Genomic DNA, 17,329 nt, shown 5'->3' on the forward strand with positions numbered 1-17,329 from the left:
CTTACTATGTGATAGACCGTGTATCCTGAACTGGGGATAGAGGAGTGAATGAGCTAGGTCCAGCCCCTGCCCATGGAGCCTATATTGCACAGAGGGGCTACCACAATTGCCAGATTCACGATGTTGGTGACTGTGGCAGATAAAGCCAGTTGTCTTACACAACACCATTCCAACTTCTTTCCTGTACTGCTTAGGATGGAAAGCTAAAAGGACACTCCCCAGACTCTGTATAACCAGAGTTTACGATGTGATTTGGATTCTACCATTCAGGTACACTTATCAAAAACCTGGATTCAAACTAGATTAGGTAGAGGCTGGGCAAACCACAGAATTTGTGAGGCCCGGTACAAAATGAAAATAGGAGGCCCCTGTACAAAAACAACAACAGAAAAATGCTTTTCCCGTCTTTCTGTGATCTTTCCCACAACTTGACAGGGATGTTTTTGTTTTTTACTGATTAGTGTTGCACTCCCAGGATCCGGGGACACCAGATACATGTGCAGACACTCACCGGCAACGAGGGCTCCTGCCACGACTCAGCGCACCTGTGGGTTTCCTCTCGCACCTGCAGCAGGGCCGAAGCCTCCAGGCTTGCCACCCAAACCTGCAGAGGCTGGAAGACTCCAGAGTACTGTCACCCTCATGTGCAGACGCTCTAGGAACCTGGATAGGAACAAGTTAAGTGGCTCGCCCCTTCTCCGCGTAATTAAAGCTCGGTGCGGCTACCTGCCTGGGTCGAGGACGCATGCGCCTGACTCAATCAATCCCAATCCTCCGCGCACACCCAGGCCTCCACCAGCCCTGGTCTGCGGTCATCACTGGGCTGTCACAGTGAAGGGGAGCCCTGGGGTCCCGAAGGCCTTCACTTACAAAGCACAAATGTAAAGATAAATGACTTAAGAATTGTGCAACGCAGAGCCTTAAATTCTGAGTGGTGCCCTGTTAAGCGTGGGATGGCTGCACGGATTGCATGCTCACGAAGCTGGTCTGGAGTGGAAAGAAAGGGTGGAGGCTTGCATTTTTTTTTGCCTATGGATTGTAGCAACACCATCGAGGTTCTCCTGTCGGCAGTTTGCTGCAAAACTGTCTGGAAGAGGCTTGAGTTTCTTGGCCATGCAGAATCCATGTGATTTTGGAAATTGGGAGTTGTTCCTAGAAGCTCAGCCTTGAGCCTGCTCTTATAGCGCTTCCAATAGTTTTGTAAACCATCTAATCGCTGGCAATAATTCCCTCAGGCCACCCAGAAGGGTTCAGTTGCAAACAACAGAAACCACAGTGGATACAGTAGTATAATCCTCTCTGGAGGGGCATGAAATAGGAAGATTCCAGGAGTACATGGACTGTGGTGGTGGCCACTGTTCAGACACAAAAGAACGCATTTCATATTGCAGGAAGTCATTCAGTGCTAGAAGAAAAAACGATTTACTAAAGCAGAGGCATCATAAAAAATGGAATAGGTGTGCCATTCTTCATTTCCCTTTATATTACAAGAGCTGGAGAGGACTGTCGAAGCAGAGCGTTGATATGGTTTGAAAGTGGGGGAAAGAAGTAAATTGTGTCCTTGCTCAGAAATAAGTGGGGCGTGTCCCATGATGTGCTAGGAAAAACATGAGCTTTAAATTTAAGTAGATCTACTTGCTATCTTACTTGGGGTAAGTAAATTAACTTTTCTAAGTTTCAGGTTGCTCATACTATCTTTCCAGGGTAGTTAGAGATAATATAAAAAAAGAACCTAATATCTGATACACAGTAGATATGCAAAAACTACTGTTACTACAATAATAAAATCAAAATTTCTGTATAGGAACATGTAGATGATTCTTTTGAGGCGTCCCTGCATCTGTGTACATCACCCAAGCAGAACTCTAATAAAGAAACACCACCCCAATCCCAATTGGATTCCTTGACATCCTTCTCCTATCCTCCCACTTATCCATCTAACAATCCAGACAACTCATCCATTCACCCTCACACCCACTCCTCTCTCCTCTCTCCTCTCTCCCTTAAAAAACAGAAACTGTCATAAGAGTCAGAATTAAATATTCAGAAATCTTGAGATTGGCTAGTAGCCATCACAGCAAGACATGAATTGGAAATTTATTTTTAAATAAAATTAGTGTAAAACCCATGTAAAATTTTCTCCTCAAAAAGTCACATAAACTTTATAACAATGACAGGGCTGCTAAAGATGAAGCTGGTCCAGGGTGGAAAGAAAGGGTGGGAAGCTTGTCTTTTTTGTTTGTTTGTTTGTTTGTTTGTTTGTTTGCCTGTGGACTGTAGCAACAGCATCGAGATTCTCTATGTCTGGTGAGGGAGGGGGACAGTGGGAGGTGGGTCTTCATGTCACCTCCATCCACCATATTAAATATTGATGAGAAATTGTTCTATACCTTTGCATATGCTGTTTCCTCAGCTTGGAATTTATTTCCCTGGCTTATTTGATCAATTTAAGGCCCATTTCATATTTTTTACTCTTTGAATCTCCTAGCACCCCCAGACACATAATTACCTCCTCATTGCCTACATGGTACCTGTGCACACCTCTAAATAGCACATCCTATAGTAAATTACAAGTATTTGTTTATACACCTATATATCTGAGATCCTTGTTATACTTTTTACTCTAACACCCAGCTCAGTCAGACACAGGGGTGTTGGATTCATCTGGAGCCTCTACAGCAGGCCCAAGCCTTTCATGCCTGACTGCACTCCGGGTGGAGTTTCCCCTCTTCAGCTACGAGCAGCAGCTCCACCCCCTTTTCTGTCTACTTACCAGTGCCCCAGGGGGAGCCCAGCTTGCTCTGTGGACCAGCAGCCCCTCACCAAAATCTCATCCACCCATTCCCATGCCCTGTTCTGTCCTGTGCCCTCTCAGACAGATCCTGGCATTTAAACATATGAGCAAAGGAAAACAAGGAATAAGGGATAAAAGAGTGAGAGAGAGGGGTTTCAGGAGGAACGGCATGGTGAACACTCACAAATGCATAGGAGGGAGTGAGATAGGAGGGAGTGAGAGTGGTTGAAGGTCTGATGTACTGAGCCCTCCGGAGCTCCATGCTCACCAGAGATGTAAAGGGGAGGGGAGGGCGCTGGAGCCCATGCGCTGGCAGGTTGGGTCGCAGGAGATTGCTCGTGAGGCCGCACTGGCTTGAACAGTTGCAGCGGAGCCATTTATTCTCAGCTCCATTTCCACGCTTCTATGCTGCCCGCTGTAGGTAAACACACCCTCCCTTTTTTGCCCCTCCAATCCTCCCAACATACTTGTAACCACTTTTCTGTACGTCGTTCCCTGTGGTGGTTCTGGTTGCCTGAGTGAACACTGACTGATAGAGGTGGCTACGCCAAGAGGAAAGGAATGACGTTCAGTGTTCTCATATACTGTATGCTGAAAATCCGAGGGGCAGCTGAGGAAAGGTGAGTGCCCGTGGAAATGGACCTGTTTGCTAAGAGTAAACCGCGTACACATTATAAACGTAAATCTCTAGAAAGGAGGCCAGTTGTCTCCATTTAATAGGCTTGTAGGTGATTTTAATGTGGTGAGAGGATCACAAATGCTGGGACCAGCCTAACTAAGCTCAAATCCCGGTTCTAACCCATCCTAGGTGTGCAGCTTTGGGTAGAATTTGTCCCTCTCTGCCTCAGTTTCTCCAAATGCAAAGTGGTTGTAATAATATCTCAAAAAGCTATTTGAAGGAAAAAAGTGAGTTAATGAAGTTAAGGAACCTAGAAGAGAACCTGGTATAAAGTGTTATATAAGTGGTTTTGAGAAATTATTGTGTTTAAAAATTTTTGTACTTTCTAATTTTAATAAAGAATGTGTAATTTACCAGAAAACGTAATAATGAAAAGAAAAATTTGACATTCTATAGAAAGGAGATATAAATTATCTTACAGTTGTTGTGTTTGTAATGTCTACAGCATCATAGGGCTTTAGAAGCCACGTCCTATTGGTCACTCAAACCAACAAGAGTGTGAAGGTGGGGATCTTTGTGGGCTATCTTAGAGACTAGCCAATACTATGAAGATCATTGTCATACTTACTTCAAAATACTTTTTTTTCCCCCTGAGTCAGTTAGTAATTCATGCAAAAAGAGTAGCAGGAACCGCAGCAAATGGTGATTTAAACAAGAAATAGGTTTATTAATGCCACAAGAAATCCCTGAGTAGGGAATCCACATCTAGCGTGGTGGTCAGGGATACCTTCAAGCGCCCAGACTCCTTCAGGCTTTTGGCTCCACAGCACTTCTAGAGCCTCTGGCAGAGACCACGGAGCACCAGCGACCCTCCCTTTAACTCCTCTTTGGCTGGAACCCCACACTCAACTTCTAGCTAAAATGTAAGCTGGGGAAATGACATTCTAGCCCTTATAGTAGATGAAAGCAAGAAAGAAAAAAAAAGGAAAACTGTGTTGATTGAGCCTCCAGTTCCTGTCACATTTTCTAAGTGCAGATTTTGAACATTGCATTTTCCTAAGTTGGGTCGTGAGGCAGTAAATTATTGGACCTACATTATAACGTAAAAGAAGAACAGAACCTTACAAGTAACATATTCTGATTAACTATTTTTTGAGTGAATACATTATATTATATTAGGTATTTAGCTTCTCTTACAAGCATTAACATTATACAAGCATTTCCTAAAATGACTTTGTATAGTATTTGGGAAAAATAGATTTCCCACTACTGGGAAGTAAAAAGAGTAAAACAAATAATAATTCTATGTAGTTTGCTTTTCCCTTAATTTCTGGATCTGTATTACAGGTTTGGATTTGTACATGAAATGCTAAGCCCACTTAGCCTTCAGCTCTAGCTTCCTCTGCCACCCTCCTGCTCCAAACATTTCCCCTACATCCCTGTCCTCACACATAAGATCTTGTTCTACAATATCATTGTTCTTCTTGGCTCAGAATTTTCTATTTTCAAAGAACTTAAAAATAAAAAAGTGATGGAGCAAATGGACTAAATACCTTCCCTTTAGGAAAAAACGATGCTATAAGACGCTTTGTGAAGAGGACAACCCAAAAAACAAACTGCATTCTGAAAATACCATGAAATGCCAACATAGCATTTTTGTAGTTCAAAAAAATATCTTGAACTTTTATGCCAAAATTGACTTTAAAATTGAAGCTGTTAAAAATACACACTTAATTTAGTAGCTTTTAATTCACAGGGCTTTTTCATGGGTGGGGCTGCAAAGTGGTGAGTCGAAATCTGCCACAGAAGAACACATTGCCTCTGTAAAAGTCAGACTTTTTACTAAGAATAGGTTTGTGGGCTGCAGGATAATTAAAAAGTGCTTGGCATAATTGAAGTTCTGGTGAGGAAATGATTAAAGTCATGGTCTTGCATGCTGGGTGTATACAAACTCCTTTAAAACTTGGATACTGGAATGCATGGTCTTGAAAGTGCCCATTAAGATGAAAAATGTATAAAATGCCACCAATACACCATACTTTCATTTTTCAATAGAACTTGAATCACTAAAATTATATGTTGATTTTATATTAATGATGAAACTTGCTATACCTATTAGAAATATAGAAAAACATTGTTTTTCTTTTCTAAGGATAGCTTATGCTCTTACTCAAAAAGGACAATGGAAAATAAATTACAGAAAAATATTTACTTGGTCATTTCAGCATTACCAAACATTTTCAATATCATTCAATATCCCTGGCTTTGAGATAGTAAAAATTAAAAGTATGAAAATGAATTCTTATGTGTATAAGAATCAGACACTATTCCTTTCTTAGACTAAATTAAATTAAACATAAAGAATTAGTCTTTCTTTTAAAAATTAAGCAATATGATTAGTCAACTATTACCAGCAGCTACTTTGGGGAGTGAAATTTGGGGTGAGAAGCAGCTGAAGTAACACTTTTCACATCATTTTTTGTTACAAAGTGGGGTCCCCAAAATTCCCTAGAGCTTGTGGTTGGAGGATGGGGAAAGGGGACAGCTTTCAAGATGCCTTTGCATATCTAGTGTCTTAGTTATGCAAATGGTTTGGTTCTTCCAAAGCACCAAGGAGATGGGAGGGGTTTTGACCACAGAATGGTGAGGAAAGAGCATATGGGGCCTGCACAAGATTCTGTAAATGGTCAGAACTAGTCATCCTGCCCACTGTGTCACAAGACTCAGTCAGGGATTTAAAAATAAGGCGGCAGCCATTTGGGGGGTAGAGAGGTCCATGAAGTTTGCAAGGAGGTAGAAGAAGAAAGCCACGTGGTTTTGAAAATCAAGTGATCCACGTGGTGTGCAAAGAGGTATAAAGAGAGCACCATGTGGTTTTAGAAGGAAAGCAAGGACCATGTAGCTTTGAAAGGGCAGAGAGAGAACCATGCATGATCCAGTGCAACATGGCACATGTTTTCCTGGACTGTTATATGGAGGCTGATGACATCGTACCTCAGATCCTGAAGGAAAGAGCTGACAGATAAGAGATGAGGAACTTCTGGGCATGTTTTTGGCTTCTAGACTTTTGGGGAGCAAGGGAAGTGGTGGGTCCCCTGGGAGAACAGGACTCTGAGCTGAAGTGCTCACTGCCCTCCTCAGGTTGGAATATTGTAAATAAAGACCTGTTTTCCTCAACACTAGTTGTTAGGTTTTACACCAATGTGCCATGCTGAAAGAACCTTCTTTTGCTCTGTAACATATTCTGCAGTATCATTTGAAATTGTTTTTAAAAATATTTATTAACTTCATAATTAAATAATCAATTATAAAATTAGGTTGAAAACTTTATAAGATCAAAAAATCACTGAAGAAACTGAAAAATAAGTCATGAAAAAAGAATTACCTTGACCGAAACTTGAAGAGTAGCTTTATATATATGAACAAGTTTCAAAACATAAGACCCAACACCTAAGCCTAGAAATATTATCTTAAAACCAAACAGGAAAATGAAAATAATTACATATGATTTGGGGTTCTAGTTTTTTTTTAATCTATTCCAAAAATCCAGAAACACTGAATTCCTTATTAATTATCTGCTAACTTGTTAACAAAAGGAAAGATGACTTCATCTTTTTATTAGTAATTATGAAGTCTCATTAACATGCTTTATTACTAGTCTCAGAGTACCTATGCTAGGTGTGAACTCCATGAAATCAGTTATAGATAAATATATAAATTTAAATGATTGTTTTATACATGGTTACAATATTAATTTTAAAGTAAGATTTATATTGCACCATTATAAAGCCAATAAGTGATAGAATTTACAATCCCCGACTAAATAATTAAGGACTGGGAAGGGGACAGGATGAGAAAAATAGCAAATTCCTTATCTCCATGTAAAGGCACCAAAACAAAATAAAAACATGAAATGAACACAATTTATCAGGCAAACATGAAGAAAAATGTATGCACAAGTGGAAATATTTATACTCTCTATAATCCAAGGCAAAAATAGTATAACTAACACAATTAAATTTATTTAAATAGTATAATATGTAATAAGGACATAAGGCATCAACTTGTGGTTACACACAAAGAATGAAAAAGTGAATGGCCTCAGATATCTTTATGACACATCAAATTATGTAGAAAAAAAATACTGCATGTAGAAGGAAAATGGACAGAAACACACATGCAGTGGGGCACTTTAATATATATCAGCATAAATCTATGACAGATAAGTCAGACAAAATATGAAAGATTTAAAAAATTCATAATGGATTGGACAAAGACACTTAATAAATCCCAATAGCAGAAATTACAAAGATCTTATTTTTACTATAATATAAAAATTAAAGCAAGAAAGTTTTTGAAAATACATATATGGAATAAGAAAAATACAAACAAGCCAACAAATACAAACCACAACCAAACACACCTCACTCATTATTATGGGAAGTGGCTAGATATAAATCAAACACTAATTAGAGTCTCTCATCATTTAAATAGAATAAAAATAAATTACTGCAATGAGCTAAAATAGACATATAAATATATATAATTTATGTGTCAATAAGAATATACCAATAAAACCCAACAACCTTGTTACTTTGGAGGCTGTTAGGCACTCACTCATTATTCTAGAAATTGAATCAAGCATTTCAGCTTTTTATGTCAGAATAAACAGTTAATGAATTAAAAGAAGTAATGAATAAATGCAGAAGAATAATAGATTAGAAAATCACCATTTTAAGATCCCTTGATGAAATAATAGGTCTTGGCAATGATCATTAATGGCTACTTAAAAGCATTCAGTAAAAAGTTGATGTAAACAATTCTTTTTAATGAATGAATCAGTCTGACATCCACTGATCTATTTTAACCTTAATAATTAGGACAAGCAGCCATTATATTTGTTCTGAATGTGATGCAACTGAAAGCATAAAGCACCACCTATGGAGTATTCTTGCCAAAAAGATTTAACATTAATTCAGTCAAATTTTTGACCTAACTATTGGTCTACAGAAAATCTAAGAGCTGGAGAAACATGTTAAGCAATGTCAAGAAGATATAATCAGTCAACTACAAACTATAAGGAATTCTACAGAGCAAATGACCTGATTTATTCCATAAGTAAATGTCATAAGAAATGAAGGCAGGGGAACTGTTGTAGATACAGGAGACGTGTCTGCCAAGTGCAATGTGTGCATATTGTTTGAATCCTGATATAAATAAGACATTTGTGAAAATATAGTTTTAAAACTGAATGATATTTAATGAAAGTACAATGCTATTAATATTTCTAATTACAATCTTCTACTGCCTATTTAGAAAAGTCAAGAGAATCAACTGGAAAGCTAAAAGGATTAATTAGTAATGATACTAAATACAAGATAAAAAATTATAGTATCCATATACTATTAACCACTAGTTAGAAGCTAACAATTCTTGATAGCTACACACACACAGAAAAAAATTTACAAAGAAATATTTGTAAGCAGTTTGAAGAATACTAGAACTTACATAGGTAGATACAAATACTTAAATAAATTGAGAACTAGGCTTAACAAACTCTATTTTATACTCTCCCCATTACTTTAATAATTATTAAACATTTAACATGCTTTAACCTATCTTACAATAAACCTCATTCTATACTCTTTCAACAATCTATTAATAACTTCAATATTAGTAAAAAATCTCTCTCTTTACTCTGCAATCCCAAAATCATTGGCTGAAATATGTGGTTATAGAATCACCTAATTAGCAGTTAGAGAATCGTAACGGGATCCTTTTTGTGTCTTTAATAACTTGGGGTTGGCTAATTCGTTTCTGAACTGTTTTGAATTAGGAAGTTGTTGCAGTGTCATAAAGTTTTATTATGGGGGCCACAGCCTTTCTCCTTTCCTGTGACCTAGCCTCATCAAACCAAGTGCTCCTTGACTGATGTTCACTACTAACATGCATACAGCAGCACGTTATTTGTAAGGCTACCACCATCAGCAGCAACCTAAGGATTATAAACAGATTAGGGAATCCTGTTGTCCTGGCCATTTCAGATACCCCAATCTGAGCATTCACAGTGATTATACTGTCCAATTAAAATCTAATCCTAGCAGGAATTAATGCCATAATCATAGGCAACTGCTCTGGCTACATATTTATCATACCATCAAAGGCCATCACATTGAATCAATTAACTCTAATGTGTGAACACATTCTAATAATCTTCCACATCATCCCTCCACTAAGTATCACAGAAAACACTCAATTTATTATTTGTTCAACTATTTATGTAATAAATAAAACATGTTTGTGAACTAGACTAGACATTAATTTACATTTTTATAAACTAAGAGATTTTTCTGAGAACTGCATAGACAACCTGCATTTATCAACTGAAGAATCTATGAAAGCCACAGACTTAGAATTTTTTTGTTAATAAAATTACAAATAAGCATAAACTCAACCACACATATCATTTTGCTTTAGTCATATTCCCATTGCAAATAACATTGTCTCAGCTATTTCAAAGTCAAACATTGCACTGCATACAATGTAAATTATGTATCCTTTTGGATGAGAAAATAATTTGTATTACACAGAAAGAACAGAAGAGAAATTCAGGTGCTAAACAGGTTAACAACACTAATTTATGTTTCCACATAACTGATTATGAGTTGTCTAGATGAGCCACACAACAGAGATCCAGATTGAGGAAGGGTATAGGGATTCTGGCTCACACATACCTATTATCTCAGAGCAAAGGGTACCACTTCTCCCCACAGGGGCACAAGAAAATATTCAGAGTCTTTCACAGGAGAAAGGCTAATGATAAGATGAAGTGATACCATAGCATGAATTGCTTAAAGCAAATATTCCCCAACCAGTGCCATAAATGGGTTACAAATATGAAGATACCAAACTTCTCAAATCGTCAAGTGGGGTGACTTAGTCAAGACCTATGTTGACGAGAGCTCTGGGCCAGACTCTTCTGGCTCTAAGCATCCTTCTCTATTTACTATAGTTTGACATAAGAAAGTATGACTTTCCATATGTCATGGTTTTTAAAAGGTTGGGAAGCACTGTTGTAAGGGAAGGAAATAGGTCTTAATTATCTTGGTGTATTCTGCATCTAGTAGCTGCATTTTCTCAGGCTGCAGCTGCCAGTGCTGGATATGGCTAAGAGCTGAGAATGCAGGCTGGACACCTGGCAGAAGACTGCTTCTGGGGGTCAGAGAAGCAGAGCTTTTGGTGGTTGGTAGGAAATGGAGGCAAAAAATGGAGACAAAGCGTCTCTGAAATACAGCCTCTTTCCTCATCAAGCTAGCTCAAGTTCTGAAGCTTTTGTGGGGCAACTGGCCAAAATCTTAACCTAGAAACATGCAAAAAGAAAGCAGAATTACCTGTAATCAATACTAAAGGACAAAAGGCCCACCAAACTCAGTTCCAAGTCCATAAGAGAGATGCCATTGGAAAAGAGGTGGCCCGAAGTAGACTGAGTCTTACCTAAACCACAACACAGCCTCAAACCAGCTAATTGGATTAAGGTGACCAGCCTGTCCTCAATCTGTCAAAAGCAAGAGCATGGACGCTCTCTGTCAAAAATGTCATCTTTAGCTTCCACAGCCTTTTAGTAGAAGGAAATTTGTAATAAAAAATATTTGATCTATAAGAAAAATAAAAGGAGAGAAAAAGGAACATAAAACAAGTGGATCATTTCTGACACACTTTCTTTCAGCTCCATTTTTCCAGCAGACTTACACTGCAAAGCACTTCAGGATTTTCATATATAAGGAGTATGAAAAATGGATCTCAAAAAAAGAAATAAAGAGTGCCAGAAATGGTGAGAATGTGGGTAAAATAAAACAGATTTCTTCTTATTTTAATTAATTCAAAAAATAATTGTCAAAGCAAGAAGAGTAACAATGTATTATGAGGCTTATAGAATATATAGGAGTAAAATCTTATAACAACAATAGAAAAAAGGATGGGAGAGAGACAGTGAAATTATACCATTTTAAGGTTCCTAGAATATATGTGAGATGATAACATTATTACTTAAAGGTTGTCGGCGGCGGCGGCGGCAGCCATCCGTCTCGAGAGACGATGGTGTAGCTTCTTAAGAGTCTATCTGCACCGCCGAGAATGGTTGTGCAGTCCTACTCGGGAGTGACACGGTATCTGTCTCCTCCCGTGTTGAATCGACATCTTGCGATGACGCTGGAGTGTCCTCTCCAGTGAAGCTGAAGCTACAGAGCCTGGGCAGGGTGATATGGAGGGTCTGCTGTTGCCCATGCAGCAGACCCCCCCTCTCTTCGCAGCTGAAGGGTCCAAGGGAAAGACGGAGTCAATACAGCTTGGCTTCAGGTGCGCCGCAGGAGTTGCCGGTGTTGACTACAACGTCAAACCGCCTTAGGGACTCCGGCTCCGGATTTTCTGTCGGGGTTTACTCCCTTAGCCTTTCCCCTGAAGAGGTATGCCGCAAGGCAGCGGAGGTTTTTTGGAGTCAGAGTTTTCCTTCTCTGATGTGCCCTGACTGGAAGATCGAACCAGCGACACTTAGCTCGCAGGCCGACGCTCAATCCACTGAGCCAAACCAGTCAGGGTTACTTAAAGGTAGAATATGATTTAAAGATGTATATTTTAAACCCTAGAGCAACTACTAAAAAATAAAAATTAAAGTAAAACATAATTAATAAGCCAATCATGGAGATAAAATTAAATATTTCAATTAATCAAAAATAAGAAGGAAAAGCAGTAAAAGAAAAAATAAAATAACAAATGGGACTATTAGAAAATAATTAACAAAATGAAAGGTTTCAATTAAACCATATTATTAATTACATTAAAGGCAAATGGTCTAGACACCCTACTTAAAAAGCAGAGATTATCGGGTTGCTTTCCACAAAAAAATTCGTTTAAATATAAAAACATAGACAAAAGTAAAAGTCACAGCATGCGGTATCTTATTAAAATAAAGTTAGAATTGCTTCTATTAATATGAAACAAGTAAAGTTCAGAACAAGGAGCATTACCAGAGATACAGAGGGACATCATAAAATGTTGAAAGGCCAGTTAACTAAGATATAAAAATGTACACATATCTAACAATAGAGCTTCAAAATAAATAAACGACTGAAAGGGATAATAGACAAATTCCCAATTATAGTTAAAGACTTCAATACTACCCTTTTAGTAACTGAAATAAGTAGACAGAAAATAGAAAGGATATCTTGAAAAACCTGAAGAATACTATCAACTAATTTGACCTAAAACAAACACCAAATTTCAAAGGAATGAAACTATATAACATATATTCTCTGATTACAAAGGAAACTAAAGTTAATTACAGAAGGATATCTGAAAAATCTCCAAGTGCTGGGAAATTAGAAAGAGAATTAGAAAATATCCAACTGCTTGGGAATTAGAAATGTACTGAATATTAAATCTAAGTAAAAACCTAAAAATATTTTGAATTAAGATATAGTGAAGATATGATATACCAAACCTTAGATAACCAGTGCTTATAGGGAAATTTCATGTATATATCAAAAGCAAAAATGCTGAAAATCCATGTCCCAAGATAACAATATCTGCTCTATATCTATTTAAAATTGTATGGGTTATACTATCCAGTGCAATAAGAAAGAGAAAAGAAAGGCATAAAAATTGGAAAGGAGAAATAAAGACTGTCTTCATTTGCATATGACATAGGAAATCCAAAAGAATATATAAACAACTGGAATTAATGATATCATTTATATATCTGAATACAAAATGAGTATACAAAAATTAACTCTATTACAGTATCATAGCAACAAACACAAAATGAAACTTAAAAAATAATACTGCTGATAGGAGCATCAAAAAAGATCAAACACTGAGGACTAACAAAATATGTGCAAGGCACTTAACTGAAAACTACAAAACATTATTAGGAGAAAAATTTCTAAAATTCTAAATAAATGGAAGAACAAACAATATTCACAAATTAAAATGTCAGTCAGCAATCTCTCCCAAACTGATCTATGCAGATCTACAAGTTCAACATAATCCCAGTTAAAAGCCCCAACACTTAATATTTTAGATGGACACTGACAAACTGAATCTAAAATTTACATTGAAATAGAAAGAACCAAAAATTGCTAACCCGATCTTGAAGAATAAAGCTTGAAGACAGAGTGGTGTTGGTGCAAAGATAAAAAAATTGAACCATGCAACAGAATGAAGAGTTCAAAAAGAACCCACAGATCTGATTTATGACATCTCACCTATCTGCCTCATGACAAAGGCGACTCTGTGGTATATTGGGGAATGAATTTGATTTTCAATAAACAGTGCCAGGTCAGTTGGATATCCATCTGAAAAAAATAATCTAATGTCCTAGTTTGGACTATACACAAAATATATTGAAGGTGGATTGCAGATTGAAATATGAAAGGAAAAACTAAAGCTTTTTAGAAGAAAACATAGGAGACCATCTTCATTAGCTTAAAGTAGGCAAAGATTTCTGAAATAGAACATAAAACATACTAATCATAAAGGAAACAATGGATAAACTGAACTATATTTATGATAGTTAATTTTATGTACTAATTTGACTGGAATGTCCTGGCTGGTTTGGCTCAGTGGATTGAGCGTCGGCCTGCGAGCTAAGTGTCGCTGGTTCGATTTTCCAGTCAGGGCACATCAGAGAAGGAAAACTCTGACTCCAAAAAACCTCCGCTGCCTTGCGGCATACCTCTTCAGGGGAAAGGCTAAGGGAGTAAACCCCGACAGAAAATCCGGAGCCGGAGTCCCTAAGGCGGTTTGACGTTGTAGTCAACACTGGCAACTCCTGCGGCGCACCTGAAACCAAGCTGTATCGACTCCGTCTTTCCCTTGGACCCTTCAGCTGCGAAGAGAGGGGGGGTCTGCTGCATGGGCAACAGCAGACCCTCCATATCACCCTGCCCGGGCTCTGTAGCTTCAGCTTCGCTGGAGAGGACACTCCAGCGTCATCGTAAGAGGTCGATTCAACACGGGAGGAGACAGATACCGTGTCACTCCCGAGTCGGACTGCACAGCCATTCTCGGCGGTGCAGATAGACTCTTAAGAAGCTACACCATCGTCTCTCGAGACGGACGGCTGCCGACGACGGAATAAAAGCCATTTGAAGTATTTAAACAGGAGAGTTATATAATGAAATACATGGTTTTAAAAGAAGACTCTGGCCTGCATGGTGAAATGAATTGAAAGGAGAGAAATGTGAATCGAGGGAGAACAATTAGGACCAATTAGGAAAGTATTTCCATAGTTGAAACAATACATGGTTTGGGCTCAGACTATAGTGGTTACTGTCAAGGTATGTACAGGGTGGGGCAAGAGTAAGTTTATAGTTATGAGTACGCAAAACACATATTCTTCTATTATTTATTAAGTATTGTATTATTTGCCATACAAACAATTCTAAACCTGCTTTTGCCCACCCTGTATTTTTTATACTCATAATTGGCACTTTTGAGTGTGTGCTAGGCGTTTACATGTATTATCTCATTTCATTCTTACAGCAACCACATGAAGTAAGCATTGTTAATATCTTGGTTTTACAGATTAAAAAACTGAGGCTCAGAAAAGTTAAGTTATAAGCCCATGGCCATACAACTAGCAAGTGACAAAGCTGGGTCTCTAATTCCTTTTTATGGTCTTAGGGGAACTCTTTTCCTCAAAACAGTTCTAATTATTAGCAATCCAGTATGTTTGGCTCTGTAGCTTCAGCTTCACTGGAGAGGACAGACACTCCAGCGTCATCGCAAGATGTCGATTCAACACGGGAGGAGACAGATACCGTGTCACTTCCGAGTCGGACTGCACAACCATTCTCGGCAGTGCAGATAGACTCTTAAGAAGCTATACCATCGTCTCTCGAGACGGACGGCTGCCGATGACGACGACGAATTTGACTGGATCACCATATGCCCAGATACGTGACTAAACATTAATTCTAGGTGTGTATGTGAAGGTGTTTCTGGAAGACTGCATTTAATTGGTGGACTGAGTAAAGCAGATTGCCCTCTCCAATGTGGAGGGCATCATGCAATCCAATGAGGGCTTAAACAGAACGAAAGAGGTGGAGGGAAGGAGGATTCACTGGCTCTCAACCTGACTCTATGAACTGGGACATCAGTTTTCTCCTGCCTTCAGAAGTCTGGCTTTCAGGCCTTTAGACTCAGACTACAATCTATACCACTGGCTCTCAGGCCTTATAAGAACACAATAGGCTTTCCTCAGACTCCAGTTTGCAAAGAGTAGATCATGGGACTTCCCAGTCTCCATAATAATGTGAGCCAATACCACATATATTGTTTCTCAGGAGAATTCTAACATAATATTAAAATTAAAAACTGTGGATCATCAGAAATTACAATTAATAAAAGCAAAAAGGCAATTCATAGATAAATAGAAAATATTTTATATATCTATCTCCAATAAAAATTCATATCCAGAATTCATGTTATACTATGACCTAATTTGACTTTCAACAACATAAGAAAATATTAATATAAACGGATAATCAAATAAATAGATGTAGGAAAACAAATGTCGTTTTCAGGCACTACTTGAACTGTTGTCAACTAAATATTAATGAGAAATTAAAAAAACAATACTTTTAAAATTATGAACAATTATTAATACTACAATTTTAGAACTCCTTACAATTTTCAAAGCATGTTTTAGAATTATAACTATAATTGAGAGAAGACTTGACCAAATTGATTGATATTCATTTGACCGCTGATTAATAAGATTTAATTGTTCTTACTAGGTGCCAGACACTGGCTAAACAATGGAGCAGCATAACACAAGTATTAATATTTCCTGCCAGTATCTAATTATTATTTTAGGAAAAATGTTTAAGTTGCAAATTATTGTAGCATTGGCATAAACCATTCTGTGTTTCAAGAACTTGAAAGTTTCCATGGTATTTGGAAGAATAATTCACACCTAGATATTTGTTGTAAAGTAACAGAGGAAGACAAGGACTTGTGCATGATGATATTCGCTGCAGCAAAATTTATAACAGAAAACACAGAAACAACTGTCCAACAATAGAGCAATAATTAGTGTATTATAGTGTATTCAGAGATAACAGAATAATAAGTCCCATTGGTAGTGTGTGAGAATTCTTATTTCACCCCATCTTTTTAATAGTAGGAATTACCTCTTTAAAATTATTATAGGAAAAAAAGAGATTAGTTTATTTACAATTTTTTAATTGTTTAATTATTTTATTTACATTGCTAATAAATCTGAACACCTTGTAAACATGTTTATTGGCCATTAGTAATTCTTCTCTTATGACTTGTCTGTTTCTCAGTCTTTTCCTCTTTTATCTGATGGATAGTCACATTATATTAATTTGTAAGAGCTCTTTATATGTTGGGTAGGAAAAAGAAAGTATAGAAATCTTTGTGTCTATTATACTCCCAAGAGTTGTGTTTGGTGTTTTATTAGTCAATGCATTTGAAATTAAAATCACTATTTATTGAAATGCTTCAACTTCTGATAGTGTTCAGGCTAAAAAATAATTTTTCAAGTAAGACAAGATCAAAATAAAAATCAAGTTAGACTTCTAGCACAGAAATAAAAATTTATAAAGTGTTAAGGCAATTAACTGCAATTATCTGTAGAAGAAAAAAAATATTTAAAAAATAAACAATAGAGTTTTAGATAGTATTATATTCAGGTGACATTCAAGAAGTTTTTGTTATCATTAGTTATTAAAATAAAATAACTATTTTTAAAGGTTATTTATATATACCTATCTTGGGTTTAGATGCCCTTTTCATTTAGTTCATTTTTTAAAAACTGAACTTCTTCTTTTTAAATGATAGGAAAAGATATTTACTTTGCAAAAATGTTGTAAAAAATAAACTTTAAGCTTGTA

Source organism: Furipterus horrens, unplaced genomic scaffold, assembly GCF_987537825.1.
Source record: "Furipterus horrens unplaced genomic scaffold, mFurHor1.1.pri manual_scaffold_3, whole genome shotgun sequence".
NCBI lineage: Eukaryota > Metazoa > Chordata > Mammalia > Chiroptera > Furipteridae > Furipterus > Furipterus horrens.